Source organism: Balaenoptera borealis (genome assembly GCF_965194805.1).
Source record: "Balaenoptera borealis genome assembly, chromosome: 19".
NCBI lineage: Eukaryota > Metazoa > Chordata > Mammalia > Artiodactyla > Balaenopteridae > Balaenoptera > Balaenoptera borealis.
Genome location: NC_138878.1, coordinates 56,462,445 through 56,488,143, shown reverse-complemented (window position 1 = coordinate 56,488,143; position 25,699 = coordinate 56,462,445). Strand labels below are relative to the sequence as shown.

Sequence of the window (25,699 nt, the reverse complement as noted above, 5' to 3'; positions counted from 1 at the left end):
GCGTGGGCGAAGGAATTCTCCCGGGAAGATGAGCCTGGCCTCAGACCCTCCCTGGGACGCCGTGGGCCGGACGCCTGGAGGAGGAGAGGAGGAGAGGGCCGAGCACTCCTCACAGACCCTGCGGGGGCCGCGGCCCAAGGTGGGGTTGACGGTGACTGACGCGCTTCGCAAAGCGAAAAGTAGCAGCTGCGTGAACGGTGGTTACTGCCCGAAGCCTCTAACGCAGGCCAGGACTAGGTCCCCGCAGCTGGACTGCCCCTCGGGGCCCCGACCCGAGATGCACGCCGGGAAGTGTAGTCCGTTCGCGAACTGGCGCTGTGGGGCAGGGCAGCCCCCCAACCGCGGGCAAGGGAGAGCTGCTTGGTGGCTCCAGCAAGCTGGGGGGTCAGGCTGATGGTGAGGCCTATGGGGGAAGACGGGGCTGGGAGGCTGTTTATAGTGTCCCTGGGGAAATCACAGCCACATCTGCTTTCCCCACCAGCCCTGGGTTCCTCTGCCTCTTCAGTCAGAACTCGAGAACCCCCGCCTTCCGTAATGGGAATTTCAATTTTCTGGGGCTTAACGGGCATCTTATGCTGAGTGCTTTGCATACATGGTAGCATTAAATCCTCGCAAAGCCCCTAGTTTACAGATGACGCATAGAGAAATAAAGTCACTTGTCCAAGGTCACAACTATAAATGGCAAAGCAACAATCAAAGGCATATATTTCTCTCTCTCTCTCTCTCTTTGGCCGCATCGTGCGGCAGATCTTAGTTCCCCAACCAGGAATGGAACCGGTGTCCCCTGCAGTAGAAGCTCAGAGTCTTAACCACTCGACCGCCAGGAAAGCCCCTCAAAAGCATATTTTAAAATTAAAAACAACCACCACCACGACAGTCATGATTTTTAAAAACACTGCCTTCCCATTTAAAGAGTGAGGAAACTGAGTCCTGCAGAGGTTCGATGACTTGCTCAAGATCTGTAAGCTTGTAAGCAGCAAAATTCTGGGTCTTTTCACTTAGCCTCTCCTTTGTGGTCTGGGGGTCTGGCGGGAGGAGAGAAGAGGGGAACTTTGATGGGCTCTGGTGCCCAAACTCCAGAGAACTGCCCCACAGTATCCTGGGGAGTTGTTCCGCGCTCAGAGGGAAGTGGGTACCTGCTCTCCTGTGAGAGAAACTCTGGACCTCATGCTTGTTGGAAGAGAGGCCCCGCTGCATTCTGAGTACAGGCGTTTCTGCTATAACCTGACACATGCTTTCCTGAAAAACCTGTAGTTCTGCAAAACAGTGCACTAAAAATGACAAGGCTTTATGGGAAAAATAGAATTAGGGACAGATTGCTCAAAACGTATGCAACTTAATAACCAGAGTGCTACAAAACCAATAACGTTTACTTATTTTATTTTTTAATATTTGTTTAGTTGCACCCGGTCTTAGTTGCCACACGTGGGCTCCTTAGTTAAGGCATGCATGTGGGATCTAGTTCCCTGGTCAGGGATGGAACCCAGGCCCCCGGCATTGGGAGCACAGAGTCTTATCCACGGCGCCACCAGGGAAGTCCCAATAACAATTCTAATAGAAATACTAGCACAGTTAAATATACACGGGGTATTTGCGCTTAGCAATCAATACTTTAAGTGCCTTCTTTGCAGTCTTAAAGGCTGGGGCTTGTACTTCCTTCACGGAGATGCGGGCTGGAGATATTAACTTCTAATGGAAACCATTTTCTTCAAAATTAAAAATCTGATCCAAGGTGTAGTCTTCTTCATTAATCTGTTATTTTAATGTGGGAAAATATCGTTGCAGTTTCTTCATCTGCTTTCACAGCTTTGCCACATACCATACCATTGTAGCAAGCATTATGGTCTTTGAAATCACTAAACGATCCACGGTGGATCTAAAGGAAGACATTTCTATAGAGTTGCAGCTTTTCCCCTTAAGATCTTCTTTTATCACTAAGGCTTGCTCTTTGCCTGTGAGAAACCTTGCCCTTGATTGCTTCAAAATGTTAACTTCCTAGAGAAAATTGCATATTAACCAACATGACTGTGATATGCTGACATCGTTACTCTGTTTACCAATTGTTTATGGGGTGATTCAAGTCAAAGAAGGTGGGGAGCAGAACAGGTGATCTCCAAGCAGATGCCTAGACTTGGGTGAGGAGAGGGACCTGGCTTGGTTCTAAACCTGGTAGGCTCTGTAATGGAAATGGAGAGTGGAGTGGCATTTGTCAAATCCATAAAAAAGTCCTTTGGATTTTGATTGGGATTATAATGAATAAATTATTAATTTGGGGAGAATATGACTTTGTAATATTGAGTCTTCTATTCTTGGACAGGTATATTTTTTTCCTGGGATATCTTATATGGCTTTCTTTGGTTCACTCACTGGATTTTACTGTTTTTACTTATTTACTTGTGGCCGGGATTTTGTTTTTTTTTCCTAATCAGTTACTGCTGTTTTTAATGCTGAGCTTGGATCTGGCTACCTTGTTGAACTCACTCTTACTTGTTCTAGAATAGCTTGACAGATAATTCTCTATACTGTTCTAGTTAGATGACCCTGGTGTCCAGGGAAAAAAAAGACAGTTTAATTTTTCCAATCTTTATAACTCATTTCTCACCCCTCCCCCTTTGGCTGAGGGTTCCAATACAATGTTGAATGACAGTGGTGATAATGGACAATCCTTGTCTTGGTCTAGACTTTTTAAAGGAATGCCCCTAAGGTTTCATCATTAAGTATGATGTTTTCAGTAGATTTCTAAATTTTATTCCTAATTTGCTGAGAAGTTTATTTTTTTTTTAAAGCAGGCATTGACTTTTATCAAATGCTTTCTATGCATTTGTTGATATGATCAGATGACTTTTCTGCCTTAATCTGTTAATGATGAACCATCCTCCTCTGTTTCACTATTGCTGGATTTGATTTAATAACATTTTCTTTAAGGATGTTGTGCATTTGTTTTCATGAATAGAATTGACTGACTCATGGTTTTCTTTCTTGTGCTGTCCTTGCCCAGTTATGACATAAGGGAAATGCTAGCTCTGTTCTACGATCTGGGGGAACCACCTACCTTTTCCTGCAGTCTGGAATGGTTTGTGATATATTGGAGTTATCTGTTCTTTGAACATTTGGTAGAATTTGACTGTAAGATCATCCATGCTTGGTGCCTTTTTGACAGGTCTTTGGTTATAATTTCAACCTCTTCTGTGGATATTGGTTTATTCAGATTTATTACTTTCTCCTGAGATAAATTTTTGTAACTTATATTTGCCTAGAACAATATCTATTTTATCTAGGATTTCAGATTCATTGGTATAACTTTATACATATTCTTATGAATCCTATGGATCTGAAGTTATATTTCTTTTGGCTTTCCTGATATTTATTTGTTCCTTCTCTTATTTTTCTGGATGAAATTTGCCAAAAATTTAAAGTTTTATTGGTCTTTAAAAAACTCCCAGCTTTTTGTTCTATTGATGATCTCTTCTACTTATTTGTTTTGAGGGGGGGTATTTTATTTCATTAATTTCTGCCTTAATTGTTGACTCATTTTTTTCCATTTTAGTATTTATTTTGTTATTATGTATACCCCAGGTTTTGATTTGTAGTGCTTTCATTGTCATTCAGTTCAAAAAAAAAAGTGTAATTTCAATTCCCCTTAACCCCCAAATTATTTAGAAATGTGGTTTTTAATATCTAGGTATATGGATTTTTCCTTGATTATCTTTTGTAGTTGATTTCTAATTTTATTTAATGAATGTATTTCAAATGACGTAAATTCTTAGGAATTTGTTGAGATTTCCTTTATGACCTAGTATGCGGCATTTTTTGGTTTTGTTTTGGAAGTGTGCTGTTTTTAAAGGACGTACATTCTAGTTGTTGGGATAAGAGGTCTGACTATACAAGTTTATTAATGATCTAATTCTTAACTATTATATCCTTACCTTTTTTTTTTCCTGTTTGATCTATTGGCTGCTGGAAGGTGTAATAAAGTCTCCCATTATGAGTGAGGATATGTTCATTTCTCCTTTTAGCTGTATCAGTTTTTGCTTTATATATTTTGAAGTTATGTTGTTAGATGCATAAGGGCTTATGATATTAATATGACATCAGTGAAGTATTCCTTTTATCAATATGAAATATCCTTTGTTGTCCTTCCTAATGATTTTTGCTTTTAATGTGTCTTTTTTCTTAACATTTCCTTGGTACTTCTGTTCTCTTTCATTCATTCTTCTTTTTTTTTCTTTTTCTGTGGGTTGATTTTACCATACTGCTTCATTTCTGACACACTATAGCAATAGTTTGTGTAAAGCTATCCTCTTATATTATTTTTTCTCCATATCCCCATTCCCACTTTCATTTCTTCCTCCACCTCAAAGACACACTTTCTGATTTACGTTTAATTTATGGTTCTTGGATATGTCTGTATTTCTAAAACATGTATGGTGCTTTCTATATGTATATGTTTTTAATTTACAAAAATTATACTAAGTAAATTTCTATTTTTACATTTTTTGCTCAATATTGTTTTAAGAGCAGTCCACGTTGTTTGTATATCTAGTTAATTGTGTCTGTTTGCTGCATAGCACTCCAATTTATTAGTTCACCATCCTTAATTATTCACCTACTAATGAAGAAGACCTACATTGCCTTGAATTCTTTGCTACTACAAACAATACTTCAATCAACAATCTTGTACTTATATCCTTTGGGACTTGTGTGAGAGTTTCTCTGGATTATATACCAAAATTGGGATTGCTGGATCATAGGATATACATACTGAATTATGCTAACCAAAGGTGCATGATAGTTCCAAATTCTGTATGTCTTTACTAATACTAGTTCCTCTCTGACCTTTTAATTTTGACCACTCTGATGAATTTAAAATATGTTGTAATTTTCTAACTGATTTTGAGGGAGGTTGAGCGTCTCTTCAGACTTGTTAGCTAGTTAGATTCCTTTTATGTTAATTTTGCCCCCTTTTTCTTTTTTTTTTGGCCACGCCACATGGTATGTGGGATCTTCCCCAACCAGGGATCGAACCCGTGCCCCCTGCATTGGGAGCATGGAGTCTTAACCACTGGACTGCCAGGGAAGTCCCTCCATTTTTATATTAGGATTCCTACTCTTAAATATTTGCAGGATTTTATTGTATATTCTGGATATTAATCATATTTTTTTTTGAAGCTGAAAATGTCTTCTCCCGGTTTGTCACTTATTAACTTTTTCAATCATGTCTTTGGAAGAAATCTTTAATCTTAATATAGTCAAATTCATCTCGTTATATAGTTTATATTTTCTTGGTTTAAACATCTTTATTCACTCCAAAGTCATAAAAATATTCTACATTTTTCTACTAGCTGTTCTGGGTTGAACTGTTTCTCTTAAAAACAGATATGTTGAAATCCTAACGCCCCCCCATACTCCAGAATGTGCTCTTATTTGGAAGCAGAGTAGTTGCAGATGTAATTAGTTAAATTAAGATGAGGTCATACTGGCATAGGCTGGGCCCCTAATCCAATATGACTGATGTCCTTACAAGAAGACAGTCACTTGAAGACAAACACAGAGAAGGAGAATGCCATGTGATGAGGAAGGCTGAGATTGGAGTTATGCAGTGCAGCTGCAAGCTGAGGAACTCCAAAGATTACCAGCAAACCACCGAAAGCTAAGAAGAGGCAAGGAAGGATTCATGGCCCCACTGACGCCTTGATTTTGGACTGGTAGCCTCCAGAACTGTGAGACAATACGTTTCTGTTGTGTTAAGCCACGCAGTTTGTGGTACCTTGTTCTGGCAGCCCTATGAAATGAATATTCTAGCTTTATAGATTCATCTTTCGTATTTAGGTCTCTAATCCATTTATTTGACCTTCGTATTATGGTGAGAGGTAGGGAACCAACTTTTCTTTTCTCCTTATAAGGCACCAGTTTTCCCAATACCATCCTTTAACAATCCATCTATTCCCTTCTGATTAGGATGCTTATTCTGAAATATCTCAAGGTTTTTTATGTACATGTCTCTTTCTTTCCTCTCTGTTCTGTTGCTTTGATCAGTTTGTCTGCTTATGTGCCATTCCACTTTCGTCTTCTTTATTTTTTACTCTGGCTTTTGGGTATATCTTATCTGATACAGAAAATTTCTCTTTTTTGGAGCCACTCTTATCTATTTGTGAGTCTTGATTCTTCCACATGCAATTTTGAATCCATTTATTGTGTTTCTAAAAAAAATCTTTCTGGAATTTGGGCTTGCATTGAATTTATAGCTTGATTTAGGTAGAAGAAACATCTTAATAACATTAAATTGTTACATTCATGAACATGGTTCATCTCCCCATTTGCTAGATTTCTTTTGTTTCCTTTAATAACATTAAATTCTTTTTTTTTTTTGGCCACGCCACGTGGTTATGGGATCTTAGTTCCCCAACCAGGGATCGAACCCTGGCCCTTGGCAGTGAAAGTGTGGAGTCTTAACCACTGGACCGCCAGGGAATTCCCTAAACTTTTTTCTTCATAAACATCTTGTGGATTGACAGGTGAATTCCTAGATTACTTTTAAACTTTTGTTACTATTCTGAATGGAATCTTATTTTTTGTTAGAGTTTCTAGTTATTTACTATTATGTAGAGGAATGTTATTCAGTTTTCCAGTTTGATATTGTATTTGGCCAGTTTGCTGACTTACAGTTTTAATGGTTTCGAGTTTCTGTATGGAATACCAAATCACATCCAAATAATGACAATTTTGTCATCCTCCCTCCCATTCCTTATATACATATTTATAATGTCTTATTGCAATGGCCAGGACCCCTAGGAGTGAACAGTAGTAGTGATTGTGTTCTTCCTGATCTTAAAGGGAATGAGCTTAAGTTTCCGTCTTTTTTTTTTTTTTAATTTAATTAATTAATTTATTTTAGGCTGCGTTGGGTCTTTGTTGCTGCGCACGGGCTTTTCTCTAGTTGCGGTGAGCGGGGGCTACTCTTCCTTGCGGTGCACGGGCTTCTCATTGTGGTGGCTTCTCTTGTTGCAGAGCACGGGCTCTAGGCGCACGGGCTTCAATAGTTGTGGCATGCGGGCTTAATAGTTGTGGCGCATGGGCTCAGTAGTCGTGGCTCGCAGGCTCTAGAACGCAGGCTCAGTAGTTGTGGCGCACGGGCTTAGTTGCTCCACGGCATGTGGGATCTTCCTGTACCAGGGCTCAAACCTGTGTCCCCTGCATTGGCAGGCAGATTCTTAACCACTGTACCACCAGGGAAGCCCAAGATTTTGTCTTAATTGTGTGGTGTGTGGTAGATTTTTAGTAGATAGTCCTTAACAAATTATGGAAGTTCTTTTCTGTCCCTAGTTTTCTGAGAGCTTTTATCATAAATAGATGTTGAACTTTATTAAATGTTTTTTTCAATCCATGGAGGTGACCATATGACTTTCCTCTATTCTATAATGTAGTGCATTACATTGTTAACTTTCTGATGTTTATTAAAACCTACTCAATTATGTTTTATTTTTATTTTTCATACATTATTGTATTTGCTTATCTAATATTTTATTTAGGAATGCATTTACACTTAGAAAGTAAAATGGGCCTCTAATATTCTTTTCCTAAATTGTCCCTATTCAGTTTAGGAATCAAGGATATACCAGCTTCATAAAATGAATTTCTCTTCTTTTTCTCCCTGTAATAATTTGTATATAGCAGGTGTTACTTGTTCCTTGAAAGCTTGGTAGAATTCCCCTGTTAAACCTTGGTAGAATTCCCCTGTTAAACCTTCTGGGGCTTCTTTTAACTAAAATTTCAGGTTCTTTAATTGTTGTTGGTCTTTTCAAAGTTTACTGTTTCTTGTTTCAGTATTGGCATTTTCTGTTCTTGTGGAAATTTGTCCATTTTGTCAGTTTTCAAGTGTATTGGTTTATGTAGTTCAAAAATTTATTTTATCATTTAAGAATATCTGTAGTTTCCCCCCTTTTTAGTTATGCATTTTGTTTTTTATTTGCATGTTTCTTTTTTTCTATCAGTCTTACCTGAAGCATTTCTATCTTATTAGAATTTCAAGTTGCCAAGTTTCGGTTTTTGTTGATCTTCTCTATTTTTCTACTTTGTCAATTTCTGCCTTTAAATTTTTTTCTTCTTGGTTTTTTTTTTTGGATTTTTCTCTGTTGTTTCATATTTAAGTTCCTAAAATGAGGCTTCCTTCATTTGTTTTCAATCTTTTGATAAGAAATATTCAAAGCAATAGATTACCCTTGAATCATTGCTTTGGTAGTGCTTTTGTTGCCATTCAGTTATAAGGATTTATTTCTTTTATGTTTTATTTTTTAACTCAATAGTTATTCATATTATGTTATTTAAGTTTCCAGGCTTCTGTATTTTTGTTTTTTAGAGCCATCTACACTAGGATGGATAACTATGGTATAATAAAGAGAGTCCAGAATGCAATGCCTCAGAAGACATTTATTTATTTCACAAAACATCCCAGAGTAGGTAGGTGGCCCCGCCCCAAGAGGTCATCAGGTCCCACCTTTCTTATTGCCCTGCTTTGAGCATCATCCTGACTCACATGGCTGAAGCCGTCTTAGGGTCACCAAATCTGTGTTCCCCTCTGCGAGAAGACAGAATGAAGAAGTATGGAACAATTAGCTTCATTTTAAGGACATGACACAGAAGTTGCCCACTTTACTTCTGCTTATATCCCACTGGCCAAAAATTAGTCATATGGCTACAGGAGACAGAGTACTAAAAACAGAAAGTGAACCAGTTACGTTAACAGAGAGAATTTAATAAAAGGAATTGGTTGAGTTAGTGAAATAGATGTTGAGATGACAAAATGGGGATATTGTATTAACCAGAGATAATAGATGCAGAAATCAGCTTTCACCCCCCCCCCCCCCAGGACTGGGGCAACAAAGGGAATAGGTTTCTAGTTGTTTACTATTATGTAAACATAATAGAGTTATTAAAATCATGATAGGGTTATTAGAATCTAGAAGGTTGAAGGAATACTCCGGTAGAGCTGGAACCCAGGCCTCTGACAAGGGGACGGCTGGTCTTTGTATGTCAGAAAGAGAAAAATGAGACTGAGAGTATGGAAAAGACAGGAGTCAGCTGCTGCCATCAGGGGGAAGAACCACTGCTGGGGTGATGCTAACAGGAAAGGGAAGCAAAACAGGAAGAAGCACGAACTTTCTCCTTCCAGCCTTTTGTCTTTCTTTCTTGTGCTTCCTCTCAGCAGAACCAAGTAGGGAGCTGGTGGCCTCAGAGCCACAAAGCAGAGTGCCAAAGGGTGGGTTTGGGTTAAGAAACAATGGACTAGTCACCAACACAGTTCACCCACCCTTTTGACCACTCAGCATCCATACATATCTTTCTACACATATTTGAACTTCCATTTAAGAACCATAAAACATCATGTTTCACCTAATCTTGAACAAAGATGCTCTCATCTGCTCTCCAAACAGGGGAGATACAGAATTCCTCCAGTCATAGTATCCATTCCTGTTTTGCTTTTTTCTATTATTCTCCTTACGGCATTCATTTGGATTGAGTCTCCTCCCAACATTTCCATTTTCCCCTCTATGCTATGTTGGAAGTTTTACACTTACTTTCTGTTCTTTTAGTGTTTACTCTAAAAATATCATCATGTGTATTCAACAAAATCCTCTCCATTTATGTTTTTCAAGATTTTAGTTCTTTTTTAAACACCTAAATTTGACATTGTTACTGTACTTTTGATAGAGTTTTGATATTTTTGATATGTTTACTTTTTTTGTTTATTTTTTGTTATCTTATCATTCCTTCTTGTATTTCAGACCTTCATTCTAGGATTAGTTTTATTCTTCCTGAAGTATATCTCTTAGAAGTTCTTTTGAAGAGGGTGTCTTGGGAATCAATTCCTAGTTTTTGGTTTGTCTAAACAATAATTTTATTTTTGTTCTTGAAAGACATTCTGCTGGACAAACAATTCTAGTGTGACAGTTATTTTTTTTTTTTTAATTTTTATTTATTTATTTATTATTTATTTTTTAAATTTATGGCTGTGTTGGGTCTTCGTTTCTGTGCGAGGGCTTTCTCTAGTTGTGGCAAGTGGGGGCCACTTTTCATCGCTGTGTGCGGGCCTCTCACTATCGCGGCCTCTCTCGCTGCGGAGCACAGGCTCCAGACGCGCAGGCCCAGTAGTTGTGGCTCACGGGCCCAGCTGCTCCGCGGCATGTGGGATCTTCCCAGACCAGGGCTCGAACCCGTGTCCCCTGCATTAGCAGGCAGACTCTCAACCGCTGCGCCACCAGGGAAGCCTGACAGTTATTTTATTTTAGCACTTTGAGGATCTCATTCCACTATCTTCTGGCTTCCATTATTGCTGTTGAAAAATAAAAAGTAATGCTTTGGCTTTTCTAATTATTTTCTCTTTAGTGTGCTAAAGTTTACTATATATCTAGCGTGGATGTTTTATAAAATATGTTCTGCCTGGGATTCATTGGGTTTCCTGAATTTGAGGAAGAATCTTTCATCAATTCTGAAAAATTCCCAGATATGATCTCTTCATATATGCTTCTCTCCCTTCTAGTATCTTTTTTTTTTTTTTTAAACCATGAATTAGGGGCTTCGCTGGTTGGCACCGTTGTTAAGACTCTGCGCTCCCAATGCAGGGGGCCTGGATTCGATCCCTGGTCAGGGAACTAGATCCCACATGCATGCCGCAACTAAGAGTTCACATGCCACAACTAAGGAGCCAGTGAGCTGCAACTTAGGAGCCGGCGAGCCGCAACTAAGACCCAGTGCAACCAAATAAATAAATAAATAAATAAATATTTAAAACCATGAATTAGATGTACGTTGGACCTTCCCACTCTGTTCCATATTTCTTAACCCATTGTTTATAATGTCCATCCTTTTTTCTCCCTGTGCTATGCTCTGTGTAATTTCTTTCTTTTCTTTTTTTTTTTTTTTTGGCTGTAATGGGTCTTCATTGCTGCGTGAGGGCTTTCTCTAGTTGCAGCGAGCAGGGGCTACTCTTCGTTGCGGTGCGTGGGCTTCTCATTGCGGTGGCTTTTCTTGTTGCGGAGCACGGGCTCTAGGTCTGTGGGCTTCAGTAGCTGTGGCACGCGGGCTCAGTAGTTGTGGCGCATGGGCTTAGTTGCTCCGTGGCATGTGGGATCTTCCCGGACCAGGGCTCGAACCCATGTCCCCTGCATTGGCAGGCAGATTCTTAACCACTGCACCACGAGGGAAGTCCCTGTGTAATTTCTTCAAGTACATATGTGTTCTAGTTTCTTCTCCTTTCAGCTGTGATATAATCTGTTTAATATGTCCACTGGGTTTAAAATTTTTCATATATGTAATTTCTAGTTTTTCTTGTTCAAATCTTCCTTGCCAATCTTGCTTCATACTCTGTTTTTCCTTCAGTATTTTTTAAATGCCGTCTTCAATCTCTTTAAACATTTATTTATTTTATATTCAGTACCTTATAATTTCAATATTTATACCAACTCTGAATATGGTTCTGAGGTTTATTGCTTCTGCTTGTGTGGTTTGTGGAACTCATGTTCCTTGGGATTTTATCTGTGGAAATTCTTTAAAGCCTGGGTTTAAAATGCATTTCCCTGGGTAGAGTTAGTGTTTGCTTATGCCGTATACCTGTGGGAATAGCCAATTTGGGACCACTCTAAAATTTTATCTGGAGGTCTTTCAGGTTACACAGATAGTACAAATTTAGGCTTTAAACCCACAGGAATATGGACTTACTGTTAGGAATTCTCAGGGGAAATCTTTTTCTCTTGATTTACTCATCATAAAGGCAGAGACAAACATATATTCCCACCATCTTTTTCAGATGGAGAGCTTTTGAAAAAAGTACCAACTGAAGGTTTGCCCTCAGGTTCTAGAATTTTTTATATAGGTCTCTGATCTTTCCTCTCACTCTGCTTAAGTCCCAGGATTTTTCTCCTGTGAAAATGGTTCATTAACACCCAGGCTTTATGCAGTTAACCCCAGGAAAAGTGCTGAGTCTAGAGCTCTCTTTACTTCTCTGGATTCATGTTTCTTGGTTTTGGTCTGCAAGGATATACTTAAGGCACACTGTCTCTCCTTCAAGAATGGCCCAACCAAGAGGAAGTGTATGGACCCCCAGGCCTCCCCTGCTCTCCTTGAATCAGAGAGCTAGTTTACATACAGTTAACTGTACCTATTCATTTTTAAATTAATTATATCCTGTCCCTAGCTTTCATGGACAGCAAACTCAATTACTCATTAATTTGATAGTTCTCTTATTCAGAGAACACTGAAGGACTGTTAATATCCTAAAACTAAGGAATGTCTCTTATGGGCTGAATTGTGTCTTCCCCCACCCCTCCCCCCAAACTCATATGTTGAAGCCCTAATCCTCAGTACCTCAAAATGACTGTATTTGGAGATAGGGCCTCTAAAGAGGTTAAGTGGACAACAAAAAAATGGTAATTATGTGAGGTGATAGAGATGCTAACGAACCTAATTGTGGTAATCATTTCATACTATATGCATGTATCGAATCATTACATCATACACCTTAAACTTATACAATTGTTATATGTCAATAAAGCTAGGAAAAGTAAAAATAGATGCAATGTGGCATCCTGCTTGGGATCCTGGAAAAGAAAAAGAACATTGGTGGAAAAACTAGGGAAATCCAGATAAAGTCTGAAGTTTCACTTAAAAAACATAAAAATAAAGTAGGATAAGTGCTACTAAAAATTTCTAAAATACAATGAGAGGACACACCAGGAGAAACTAATCAGGACACAAAGATTTCAAAGCAGAATAAAAATCTGGATGTAATTTTTTCAGTGAAAAACCCAAGGTACCTGCCTCTAGAAACAGGCAATTATTCTAAAGGTTAACTGACTTGTTTTATTGTTGCTGTTGTTATCATTATTATCATTTATCATTTTTGTCTCTCCCTTGCTATACACACCCACACACATGTGCACACACACACACACACACACACACACAAACACTAAGCTTCATGATAAAGGGGTCAAGTCTGTATTATTCACTTCCTTAACCCCAGTATCTAGAACAATGCCTGGCATATGGTAAAACAATGCCTGCCTTGAAAAATATATATGGTGAGTGAATGAATGAGCCATAGAATTGGAAATACCATAACTTAGTCAATCACTTCCCTGCTAACAGACGTTCAGATAGTCTCCAATTCAGATTGGTTTTGTTGTGATTGCCTTCTAGTGCTGTTATATACAACATATCTTTAGCTACTGAAGCATATCCTTAGCTACTAATCCCTTCGTTCCTGTAGTATGGATTCCTCAAGGTAAAACTTCTGTCACAGCTTTATGCCCCCTTTTTAAAAAATTTTAACAGGAAATACCTTTCCTAAAAGGTTGTGATGATTTACTGTCACGCCAGCAGTGTATAAAACTTTCTTATTTCTTTCCCCACTCTAGATAATGTCAGTTGTTTTAATATTTTCCAATTTGTTGAATGAATAATTGTATTTCATTTCAAATTAAATTTAAAAATCTTAAAACACTGAAAAAAAAAAAAGAGGTTAAGTGGAAATGAGGCCATTAGGGTGGGTCCTAATCTAATCGTGACTGGTGTCCTTATAAGAAGAGGAAAATTGAACACACAAAGAGACACCAGAGGGAGTTCCCTGGTGGTCCAGTGGCTAAGACTCTGTGCTCCCAATGCAGGGGACCTGGGTTCGATCCCTGGTCAGGGAACTAGATCCCACATGTTGCAACTAAGAGTTTGCATGCCACAACTAAAGACCCCACATGCCGCAACTAAAGATTCTGCATGCAGCAACTAAAAGATCCCACGTGCCACCACTAAGATCGGGCGCAGCCAAATAAATAAATAAATAAATAAAATATTAAACAAAACAAAACGAAAAAACCAAAGAGACACCAGGGATGTGTGTGCACAGGGGAAAGAAGGCAGTCATCTGCAAGCCAAGGAGAGAGGCCTCAGAAGAAGCCAAATCTGCCCACACCTTGATCTTGGGCATCTAGTCTCCAGAACTGTGAGAAATAAATTTCTGTTGTTGTTTAAGCCACCCAGTCTGTGGTACTTTGTTATGGCAGCCCCAGCAGACTAATACTGTCTCCGATGCTATAATTTCAGACACCATTTTAGTAGCGTAGAAGGAGGAACTATGATTTGACACCGGGGCCTTTCCAAAGCTGTTCCCCATCACACCCATTGCACAACCTGGTTTGGCAGACAGACTTAACAAGCCCAGGCCTAGGATGTGTCTCACTCATGTATCATGTTTCTTTTTTCAGGGTCCTGCTGCTCAGGAATGAATCTGAGGACAGGCAACATCTTGGTGGCGCTCCAGACTTTCCAGCTGACTTGGTGTAGAGGACCTGTGGGAGGTGCTGAGGAGGACTGAGGGAGAGGTGAGAACAGCAGGAGGTAGGGAGGGGGAAGAGGGACAGAAGCACTCTCTCAGGCCCGAAACCAGATTCTCTGAATAGGTGTGGGTGAGGAAGGCATTTTATGAGGTCTAGAAACACAGGGGGAAACGCAGGAAGGGAATGATGTCCGGTGAGTTTAGGACTAAGTGATTCAGAGGTGGCGCAAGCATCCCAGCCCTCTTTTGCCTCTCTTGATTAACTCGGGAGGCTCATTCAATCATAAATAATTGCATCTATTCACCTTTATTAATTCCCTCCCCTAGACTTCATGTATGACAAATTCATTCTCTCACTGGAAAAATATTTCCTGAGCACAATCAATGTATTGGGCATATAGCAGCCGAGGAGACAGTCTCTGCCTTCACACAGCTCCAAATCTGGGAGAGCAAGCTCTCACGAGAGTGAGTGTTTCACAAAATGGCTTAAAGACTTAAACATGAGACATGACACCATAAAACTCCCAGAAGAGAGCATAGGCAAAACATTCTCTGACATAAAGATAATGTCCATCAACAGATGAATGGATAAAGAAGATGTGGTACATATATACAGTGGAATATTACTCAGCCATAAAAAAGAACGGAATAATGGCATTTGCAGCAACCTGGATGCAATGCAACTAGAGATCATCATACTAAGTGAAGTAAGTCAGAAAGAGAAAGACAAATACCATATGACATCACTTCTATGTGGAATCTAAAATATGGCACAAATGAACCCATCTATTGATCCAGAACAGAAGCAGACTTATAGACATAGAGAACAGACTTGTGGTTGCCAAGGGGGATGGGGGGAGGGAGAGGGATGGACTGGGAGTTTGGGGTTGGTAGGTGCAAACTATTACCTTTAAAATGGTTAAACAACAAGGTCCTACTGTATAGCACAGGGAACTCGATTCACTATCCTGTGATAAACCATAATGGAAAAGAATATAAAAAAGAATGTAAGGGCTTCCCTGGTGGCACAGTGGTTGAGAATCTGCCTGCCAATGCAGGGAACACGGGTTCGAGCCCTGGTCTGGGAAGATCCCACATGCCGCGGAGCAACTAGGCCCGTGAGCCACAGCTACCGAGCCTGCGCATCTGAAGCCCGTGCTCTGCAACAAGAGAGGCCGCGATAGTGAGAGGCCCGCGCACCGTGATGAAGAGTGGCCCCCGCTTGCCGCAACTGGAGAAAGCCCTCGCACAGAAACGAAGACCCAACACAGCCAAAAATAATTAATTAATTAATTAATTAAAAATACTACTGTAAAAAAAAAAAAGAATGTATATAAGTGTAAAGCTGAGTCACATTGCTGTACAGCAGAGATTGGCCCAACATTGTAAATCAACTATACTTCAATAAAAAGAAAACTGAAGAAAAAAACATTAAATACATCTACAGTATCATTAAAAAAAAAAAGAGTGAGTGTTTCAGAAGGGGCAGTAGGGGTGCTGCGGGAGCCCAGGCACAGAAAGAACCAACTAGACCTGAAGGCCTCAGTGAGGAAGCTGAGACCTGGAAGATGAGGGGGGGTGGGAAGGGTGAGAGTTGCAGGTTCAAGAGAACTGGGTTGTGAAAGCCCTAAAGTAATTAAAGTATCAATTCATGACACTGAGGAAGCCCCATGTGGCTGGACTGTGGAGTGACGGGGATGGTGGCCCAGGCTGAGGCAGCAAGCAGAAGCCTGCTGGGAAGAGCGATCTGGGAAAGGGAAAGGGTAAGGATTTTAGACTCTCCCTGAAGGCCAATGGGAAACCACAGAAGGATTAAGCAGGGAAGTGACTACTAGATCATGAATGGATTGTAGAGCAAGATTTGGAAGCTTGCTGTTGTAGTAGTACAGGAGAGAGATGATGGTGGCTTGGAGGAGGGTAGCTTCTGTGGGGACCGAGAGAAGTGACAAAGTTTGAACCTCTGGCACGTGGTAACGGACCTGATATGGAGTGAGGGAGCAGGAGGAGGTTAGTGTGACTCTCGGATTTCTAGGGAGACAGAAGAGCTAGGAGAGAAGAGAGAGGAGAGAAGAGGTCTAGCTGTTACTCTAGGAGGTCTGTTAAGGGGAAGAAGGATCTTTTTTTTTTAAGAGTATGGAGAAGGAATAATACTATCTGGACACAGCCTTGGGATGCCAAGGGATGGCAGGTTGTATTACTGTCCACAGTGTTTGCTGTACCCCCTGAAATATACCCACTTGATATCAAGCTTGGCCATATGACTCGCTTTAGCCAGTGAAATGTGAACACAGTGATGTACATCTCTTCCAAGCTGAAGCTTCAAGAGCCAGCTCACGGCTGTCCATGTCTCTTTTCCCTCTGCCAGGAGGGTGGCAGTGTTTCAGAGGCTGCCCCATCAGCCCAGGTTAACGAAGGAAGAAGTGGAGCAGAGCCCAGCCCACCCATGTTGGACGTGGCACAAGAGTGAGTCTCTACCTTTATGTGAGTCACTGGGATTTGAGTTCATTTGTTTCCGCAGCATATCCTGATGACTTCTCTCCTCCTCCAGACCTTGAGGTGTTTGGCAAGTGGGGGGGATGAAGAGCCTTCAGTTAGGATTGTGGGATTATCTTTGGAGAATGGTCCTGTTTTAGTTAAGGTAAGAGTTGGAGGGAACATTGAGGGAAAGGTTTACAGGGGTTGCAGTGGAAGAGTTTGGGAAGGATGGAGTGAGGCAGGAGTGGGTAGAGCAGAAGACAACACAGAGAATGATGGAGATGAGAGAACCTGAGATGACGAGACAAGCTTGTGTTTGGGGGGATTACCAAGGGAATCAAAAGAGAGGAAACATGATGAATTTGGCCATGACACCCCTTGGAGGGCAGTGGGCTCTCAAGTTCAGAACCACATATTGCTTCAAAAGGTAGCCTCCTAGTCCCATCCACTCCCTCTCACCTCACTCTCTTAATGTTTCTTGTCATTCTCATCACAATCAGCTCACTTCTCAGTTGTTGGTATCCTTCTGATAGAATGTGACTTCCATGCTGTAAGAGTCTGGCCTGAGTTGTTTATCACTGTACCCTGAATTCCAAGCACAGGGGCCCAGCTACCTGTGAGATGAATGAATGAATGAATAAAACTTATGGATCCATCCTGTTTGTCATGGTCTCTCCCATCAGTAAGAAGGGTGGTTCTCAGCAGTCTGTAAACCTAGGTTTGACTCTTGGCTCATATTTTTCTGTCTTAGTCATTGTGGGCAGATTACCTAACCTCTCTGACCTTGGTTTCCTTAGCTTTAAAATGGGATACTCATAGTTATCTAAGTCATAGGGCTCTTCTCAGAATTAAATGAGATGATTTATCTCATTTAAAGGACTCAGCGTGTTGAACAACTATCCAATTCTTTGGTACTTGTTCTGTCCTAATTTTAGAAAGGCATCTATGCTGATGCCCAGTGCAGACAAATATCCCAGTCCTCTGTACTAGAACTCCACACAGTTTTCCCAATCTCTTTGCTCCTCAACAGAGGAAAAGAGATTTGTCCAGAGACCCACAGGGTATACTGAAGACCCAGCCAGGGCTTTCCCCACTACGCCTTAGAAGGAAGTGGCTCTCTCAACTAGTGAGGAATGTGACTCAAATAAATATCCAGGAAAGAAAAAAAGAGGGAGAGAGGGAAAGAAAGAAAGAAAGAAAGGAAAGAGAGAGAGAGAGAGAGGGAAGGAGGGAGGGAGGGAGGGAGGGAGAGAGAGAGAGAGAAAGAAAGGAAGAAAGAAAAAGGAAGGAAGGAAGGAAGAAAGGAAGAAAGAAAGAAGGAAGGAAACAAAGAGAGAGAAAGAGAAAGAGGAGAGAAAGAAAGAAAGGAAAGAGAAAGAAAGAAAAGAAAGGAAGAAAGAAAGAAAGAGGAAAGAGAAAGAAAGAAAAGAAAGGAAGAAAGGAAGGAAGGAAGGAAGGAAGAAAGAAAGAAAGAAAGAAAAAAAAGGAAGATCCAGCAGGCAAGGGAGTGGATTCGTTTCCTATAGCTCCTGTAACAAATTACCACAAACTTAGTGGCTTACAAGAACACAAAGTTACTATCTTACAATTAGGTTAGAAGTCTAAAATCACTCTCACTGGGCTAAAATCAAAGTGTCATAGGGCTGCATTCCTTATGGAGGCTTGAGGGGAGAACCCATTTCCTTGCCTTTTCCAGCTTCTAGAGACCACCAGCATTCCTTGGCTCGTGGCCCCTTCCTTCATCTTCAGAGCCAGCGTGACATCACTCCGAACTCTGCTTCCATCCTCACATCTTCTCTGACTCTCCTGCCTCCCTCTTTCACTTATAAGGACCCTTGTGATTACATTGGGTCTACTTGGATAATCTGGAATCCTCTCCCCATCTCAAAATCCTTAGCTTAATCATATTTGCAGCGTCTCCCTTTTGCCATGTAAGATAACATATGGACCGGTTCCAGGCATTAGGACATGGACATCTTTGGAGGGTCATTTTTCTGCCTACTACAGAGGGCAAGTTGGAAATGTGCTCTCAGGCCTCAGAGCACTCTTTGTCCCTCTCTGGCCTCTCCAGCTGTTGCTGATCTCGTTTCTTTCCCCCCTTTTCCCATTTTTCCCCCCCTGTCCTCACAGCTTACTTTAAAACAGATATCATCAGCTAGAGGCATGTGCTCCAAATTGCCTAATCCTTAAGAATGGTGGTCCAAGTTAAGGTCCCCTCTGATTATGTCCACTAGAAAGAGCTTGATCAGAGTCTCCAGGTGGAGCCTCTAGAATAGCACAGTCCAAGAGAAATAGAATGTGAGCCACAAATGCGAGTCACATATATCATGTCAAATTTCCAGGAATCCTGTTTAAAAAAAAAAGGTTAAAAAGAAATAGATGGAATTAATTTTAATAACACACATATATATTTTTTAATTAATTAATTTATTTATTTTTGGCTGTGTTGGGTCTTCGTTGCTGTGTGTGGGCTTTCTCTAGTTGCAATGAGCGGGGGCTACTCTTCGTTGCGGTGCGTGGGCTTCTCATTGTCGTGGCTTCTCTTGTTGCGGAGCACGGGCTCTAGGCACGCAGGTTTCAGTAGTTGTGGCACGTGGGCTCAGTAGTTGTGGCTTGCAGGCTCTAGAGCTCAGGCTCAGTAGTTGTGGCGCCCGGGCTTAGTTGCTCCACGGCATGTGGGATCTTCCCAGGCCAGGGCTCGAACCCGTGTCCCTTGCATTGGCAGGCAGATTCTTAACCACTGCGCCACCAGGGAAGCCCACACATATTGTATTTAATACAATGTATTGGACATATGATTTTAGCATGCATTTAATAGAAAAATTATTAATGAGATATTTTATATTGTCTTTGAAGTCTGGTGTGTATTTTATACTTCAGGACATCTCAATTCAGACTAGCCACATTCCAAGTGCTTAATATTGATAATATTATACTGGACGGTGCAGGCCTAGAACCTAAACTCTGCAAGAGCCCCAGGGCCTAGAACAGTCCCTGGAGCAGTGGGCACTCAGATTTGTGGAATGCAGGAATTAATGGACTGCTCTGTTCAGGTTTAGGCTGTTTTTCAAAAGCCCTGGGCCACTGACTCAAAGAAGGAAGCCTGGTACTTCCCTGGTGGCACAGTGGTTCGGAATCCGCCTGCCAGTGCAGGGGACATGGGTTCGAGCCCTGGTCCAGGAAGATCCCACATGCCGTGGAGCAACTAAGCCCGTGTGCCACAACTACTGAGCCTGCTCTCTAGAGCCTGCGAGCCACAATTACTGAGCCTCCGAGCCACAACTACCGAAGCCCGCTTGCCCTAGAGCCCACACACTGCAACCACTGAAGCCCGCATGCCTAGAGCCGGTGCTCTGCAGCAAGAGAAGCCACCGCAGTGAGAAGCCCGCACACCGCAACAAAGAGTAACCCCCTCTCCATGCAACTAGAGAAAGCCCACGTGCAGCAACGAAGGCCCAACGCAGCCAAAAAAAAAAAAAGGAAGCCTAACTGGGGGGGGAGTCGGGGGAGGGGGGAATCCTGTGCATCTAATTTGCATAATCCCTCCCAGGTGTGCCTGCTCTCCAGGCAACTTCCCTCTAGTGATTTCCACTGGGTCAGCTCTTACCCAGGCAACCCTTTTTTAATTTATTTTTTGGCTGTGCCACGCAGTTTACAGGATCTCAGTTCCCTGATCAGGGACTGAAACCAGGCCATGGCATTGGAAACCCGGAATCCTAACCACTAGGCCATCAGGGAACTCCCTAATCCCAGGCAACCTTGAAAAATGCACCATTGAGCTGTGCTTAGTCCTGTCTGGAAGGTAAAGGACAGAAAGGGACTCTCCATGGAGCCAATTCCCAGGAGACCTCCAGGGGTGGGTGGGTGAAGAAGAAAGCCCCCAAGCCAGCCCTTTGTGATCTGGTTCTGGTCCTTACTCATCTCCTGCCTTATCACATTGTTCTGGACTGAATGATGCCCTCCCGCCTCAAATCTGTACATTGAAGCCCTGACCCCCAAGGGTGACTGAGTTTGGAGATAGGGTTTTTACGGAGGTAATTAAGGTTAAATGAGGTTATAAGACTGGGGCCCTAATCCAATAGGACTGGTGTCCTTATTGGAAGAGGAAGAGACATCAAAGGCATGTGCACAAAGAGAAAAGGCCACGTGAGGACACAGTGAGAAGGTGGCTGTCTGCAAGCCAAGGAGAGAGGCCTCAAGAGAAACCAACCCTTCTGGCACCTTGATACTGGACTCCCAACCTCCAGAACTGTGAGAAAATAAATTTCTGTTGTTAAGCCACCCAGTCTGTGCTATTCTGTTACAGCAGCCCCAGCAAACTGATACCTACCTCATCTCTCACCAGTCTTCAATGCTGCCCTTCAACTCCACTCCATTAGTTCTGGCGTAAGCCAGTGGTCCTTCTTTTGGAGACAAACTTTTTCTCCCCCTGGGTGATACATAAGAAGTAGCAGAGCTAGCCACTCAGCTGGGTGCATTTTGGGGAGACAGAACTGCCCCAGAACAAGTAAAGGATACAAGTAGGAGTGCCTGCTATATGTCAGATCACTGTGAGTCACTGAACACGTCACTCCGTTTAGTCCTTAAAACAAAACACTATGAAGTGGGTACCACTGACCGCGTTTCAAAGAAAATAACTCCAACAGTGAATATTTACACTCTGTCTAAAGTGTCAAGCACTGTGCTCTGGGCCTAACATGCATCACCTCATTTAATCCTCACTGCGACGGAGGAGGGGGGAACCATCATTACCACCACTATTCTATAGGAAAGGCAGGCAGGCCCTGGGCAGTTCAGTCACTTGCCCAAGTGCACGGAACGGGCAACTGCCAAGCAGAGCAGTCTGACTTCAGAGTGCTCACTCCTGCTCCCTGCACTCCGCCTTCTGTCTGCGAGTTACGGGAGAGTCAGGCAACCATTGCCCAAGTCAACCATTGCCCAAGTCAAGCTTGCCCAAGGTTAAATAACGATCATCTGCATTGGGCTGCATGGGAACTCGGTTTTATCAAAAGTGCTGTTACATTCACTCACAGGTGCTACCAATGTGGATTCTGAAGACCAAAACCCACAGTTACTGGCTAAAAGGAGGATCAGTGTAGGGGAAAGATGGTCATGCAAAGAGTTATAATCCAGCTCACTGGAGGAAGATATTGAATCCAGTGGGATCCTATAAACAGCTCAGTGTTTGCCTTGGAAGTCCTTTTTCACGGGGGAATTTATGCTGGAGAAAAACCAAACAAGACTGGTCATAAATCATTTAATTTAAAAAAGAAAAGTATTGCAGTAGAAACAGAAAAAAAGCAAAATCTCTCTCTTAACCACATAACCACATAAGGATCTTAATAGCCTTTGAATTTAAGAACAAGCTTTGTAAATTATTACTGAATCTTTTTTTTTTTATCATCTTTATACGACTTTATAACCGACTCTTATGACTTTATAAACCGTCTCTAATTTTTAAAGCAACCATTGCTTTTCATTTATGGATTTCATCTAAAAATATTTCAAGCCTTAAAAAAAATTCAAATATAAATATCTTTAACAGGACAAAAAAACTAACAAGTTTCATTAGCAGTGGGAGTGTTCTTATCTTTTTTCTCCTTGGGTGTTAAAAACTTGAGAACAGTAACTACTGTGGAATTCAAAAAACTCATTTGCTTTGAGATTGTCTTTGGCCTTCAAATCCAGCTAACACTTTATTAATTGAAAACTAACTTCCATTCTTAAAGCGGAAGCACATATTCTGATCTTCTGTTTTCCTCTGAAAAAGGAATTTATGTGCTTTTCAACAGATGAGGCAATAGTATATTCAAAGCATAGTGACTTGAGAACACGATTTGCTTTAGGAAACTCAAAAATTTCTGTATTTCTGGAACATAAAGTTCAGGAAAGGAGATGAGACTGGGTTGAAGATAACCTTGAAGAGCCTTTTATGCTGCATTAAAAAGTTGGGGGACTTCCCTGGTGGCGCAGTGGTTAAGAATCCACCTGCCAATGCAGGGGACACGGGTTCGAGCCCTGGTCCGGGAAGATCCCACATGCTGCAGAGCAACTAAGCCTGTGCACCACAACTACTGAGCCTGCACTCTAGATCCCTCATGCCACAACTACTGAAGCCCGCGTGCCATAACTACTGAAGCCCGCGCCTAGAGCCCGTGCTGTGCAACAAGAGAAGCCTGTGCACGGCAACGAAGAGTAGCCCCCGCTCTCCACAACTAGAGAAAGCCCGCGCACAGCAACGGAGACCCAATGCAGCCAAAAATAATAAATAAGTAAATAATTAAATTTAAAAATAAAGTTGAAATTTCACCCTGATTGGCTGGCAGGCAGTGAAAAGGAAAAACGCTGTTTCCTCCTCTAGTCACCACTCAGCTCTCAGTACCAGTCACCAAACGTGTGGAGGTTTTTCCCACACCAAGAAATTCTCCCAATTCTCTGGGGACACCAACTGCATGTCTTAGAATTCACTTCAATTCTGACACCACCTACCTGGAGTTAGCTTGAGATCCCACCCAGGTTAAGGGCTCAGTCCCACAAGCCTAACCCCCAACTCAGATACCTATTGCAAGCAGTGGGTCTTCAGGTTACCTCGGGGGTTCCCATCACCCCCTCCTCGGGTTCGATAATTTGCTAGAACAGCTCACAGAACTCGGGAAAACAGTTTACTTAGTTGTACTGTAAAAAGGATGCAACTCTGGAATGGCTGAATGGAAGAGATGCACAGGGCAAAGTATGGGACCCGGAGGCAGAGCAGCGCCCATACCCTCTGCAGGCGCGGTGCCACCCTCCCAGCACCTCCACGTGTTCACCCAACCCGAAAGCTCTCGGAGCCGCTTAGAGTTTTTTTATGGAGGCTTCGTTACGTAGGCATAATTGGTTAAATCCTTGGCCTTTGGTGATCAACGTCCAACCTCTCTCCCCTCCCTGGAGGTGAGGAGGGTGGGAGGCTGAGTTCCAACCCTCTAATCACAGGATTGGTTCCCTGGCAACCAGCCCTCATCCTTGGCTTTCCAACAGCCACCTCATTACCATAAACTCGGGTGTGGTTGAAAGGGGCTTGTGAAGAATAAGACACTCTCTTCACTTTGATCGCCCTTATCACTTAGGAAATCCAAGGGTTTTAGGGACTGTGTGTCAGGAAAGGGGACAGAGACCAAATATATCTTTCTTAATATAAATCACAATATCACAGGCAGCTATTGAAAAAATTTTGGCAAGAGTCTGAAGTGATCGGTTATACCTATTTATAAAGTTTCTCTTGACGGCACCCCTGAGGGTGGGTTGCAGAGGACCAGGAAGATCACGTGTAGTCAGCGTCGATTGTGAAGTTATTGTCTCTGAGCTCCCAGCCCGCCCTCCTGTGTTCTGCTTTGTGATGCTGAGCTGGGAAACCACATTTCTGCTTTACCAGGTGGTTCTGTTTTAGACCCTGGCAATGGGGTTTACTAGGAGATTGCAGAAGTAGGGTGATTAACTCATCCTGGTTTTCCCAGGACTTCTCCAGTTTTAGCACTGAAAGTTCTGCTTCCTGGGAAACTTTTCCCAGGGTGCTTGGTCACCTTATGCAGAAGGGACTGACTTGCCTGCTGTTCTTGTGAGTGTTACCCAGCAACACTTCTTCACTCTGACGGTGGTGGCAGTGGCGGCGGCAGCAACAGCACTGTCTTCCTGTAGCAGCTGCTGAATCCACTTTGTAGTTTTCTAACTCTTGCAAAAGCAGTTTCATCAGAAACATCAGCGCCAGCTGGCTAGTGCCCCTTCTTTTGCATCCGTGTTCCCCCGGCTCTAGGTGTGATCCCTGCTTCCTGCAGTTGCTACTTCTCTGCTGTCTTAGAGCTGTAGTTCTCAGAGTGTGGCCCCCAGACCAGCAGCATCAGTATCAGCTGGGAACTTGTGAGAATTGCAAAACTCCAGGCCCCATCCCAGACCCATCAGAGACTCTGGTAGTTGTCCTCAACAGTCTGCCTTTTAACAAGTCCCCCAGGTGATTTGGCTCAGGTTTAAGAACAGCTAGCTGCCTTAGAGTTCATTTTTTTTTTACCCTTTCAGTTATCTAGATAACAACTTTATACCAAATTGGCAGTTCCTTATATTATAGTCCATATGTTAAATTCTCTCTCTTAAAGTAACTGGTGTGGAGTCTCTCTCCTTACTGGACCCTGACTGACTGATCGGAGCCTGCTGCAGTAATACAAGTTAAAGATGAAGACTGTCCAAACTAGAGTAGTGGGAGTGGGCTGGAGAAGAGGGACACACAAAAGATATTTAAAAGGTCTTGATTACTATTTGAGCAGAGGGAGGAGTCTGGGACAGCTCCCACTTTCCTGGCCTGGGTCGCAGATGGACTGTGGTGCCCGTTCACACAATACAGGCAGTGCGGGAAGAGGGATGGGGTGATGGTGGTGGAGATGATTGATTTGCTTTTGGATTTGATCAGGTTCCAATAGAGATACTCAGGTGCAGACATCCCATCGGCAGATGGCTATAGGGTCTTGGTGTGTGTCTTTTTTTTTTTTTTTAAATTATAATTTATTTATTTATTTATTTTTGGCTGTGTTGGGTCTTCGTTTCTGTGTGAGGGCTTTCTCTAGTTGCGGCAAGTGGGGGCCACTCTTCATCGCGGTGTGCGGGCCTCTCACTATCGTGGCCTCTCTTGTCGCGGAGCACAGGCTCCAGACGCGCAGGCTCAGTAGTTGTGGCTCACGGCCCTAGTTGCTCCGCGGCACGTGGGATCTTCCCAGACCAGGGCTCAAACCCATGTCCCCTGCATTAGCAGGCAGATTCTCAACCACTGCGCCACCAGGGAAGCCCTTGGTGTGTGTCTTTGCGTTAGAATCCATGGGGTTGTGGGGACAAAGGGTAAATTTGCTAGATATTGCCAAATTCTCCTCCATGGAG

At 42.3% G+C, this 25,699-nt stretch overlaps 1 long non-coding RNA gene across 1 annotated transcript; it reads left to right on the top strand.

Moving 5' to 3' along the window:
- The first annotated feature begins 4 nt into the window (after positions 1–4).
- Positions 5–23,385, top strand: LOC309616328. The gene is made up of 3 exons (XR_014237424.1): positions 5–139; positions 14,256–14,372; positions 16,692–23,385. It is a non-coding gene; the product is annotated as an uncharacterized lncRNA (long non-coding RNA).
- Positions 23,386–25,699: the final 2,314 nt, after the last annotated feature.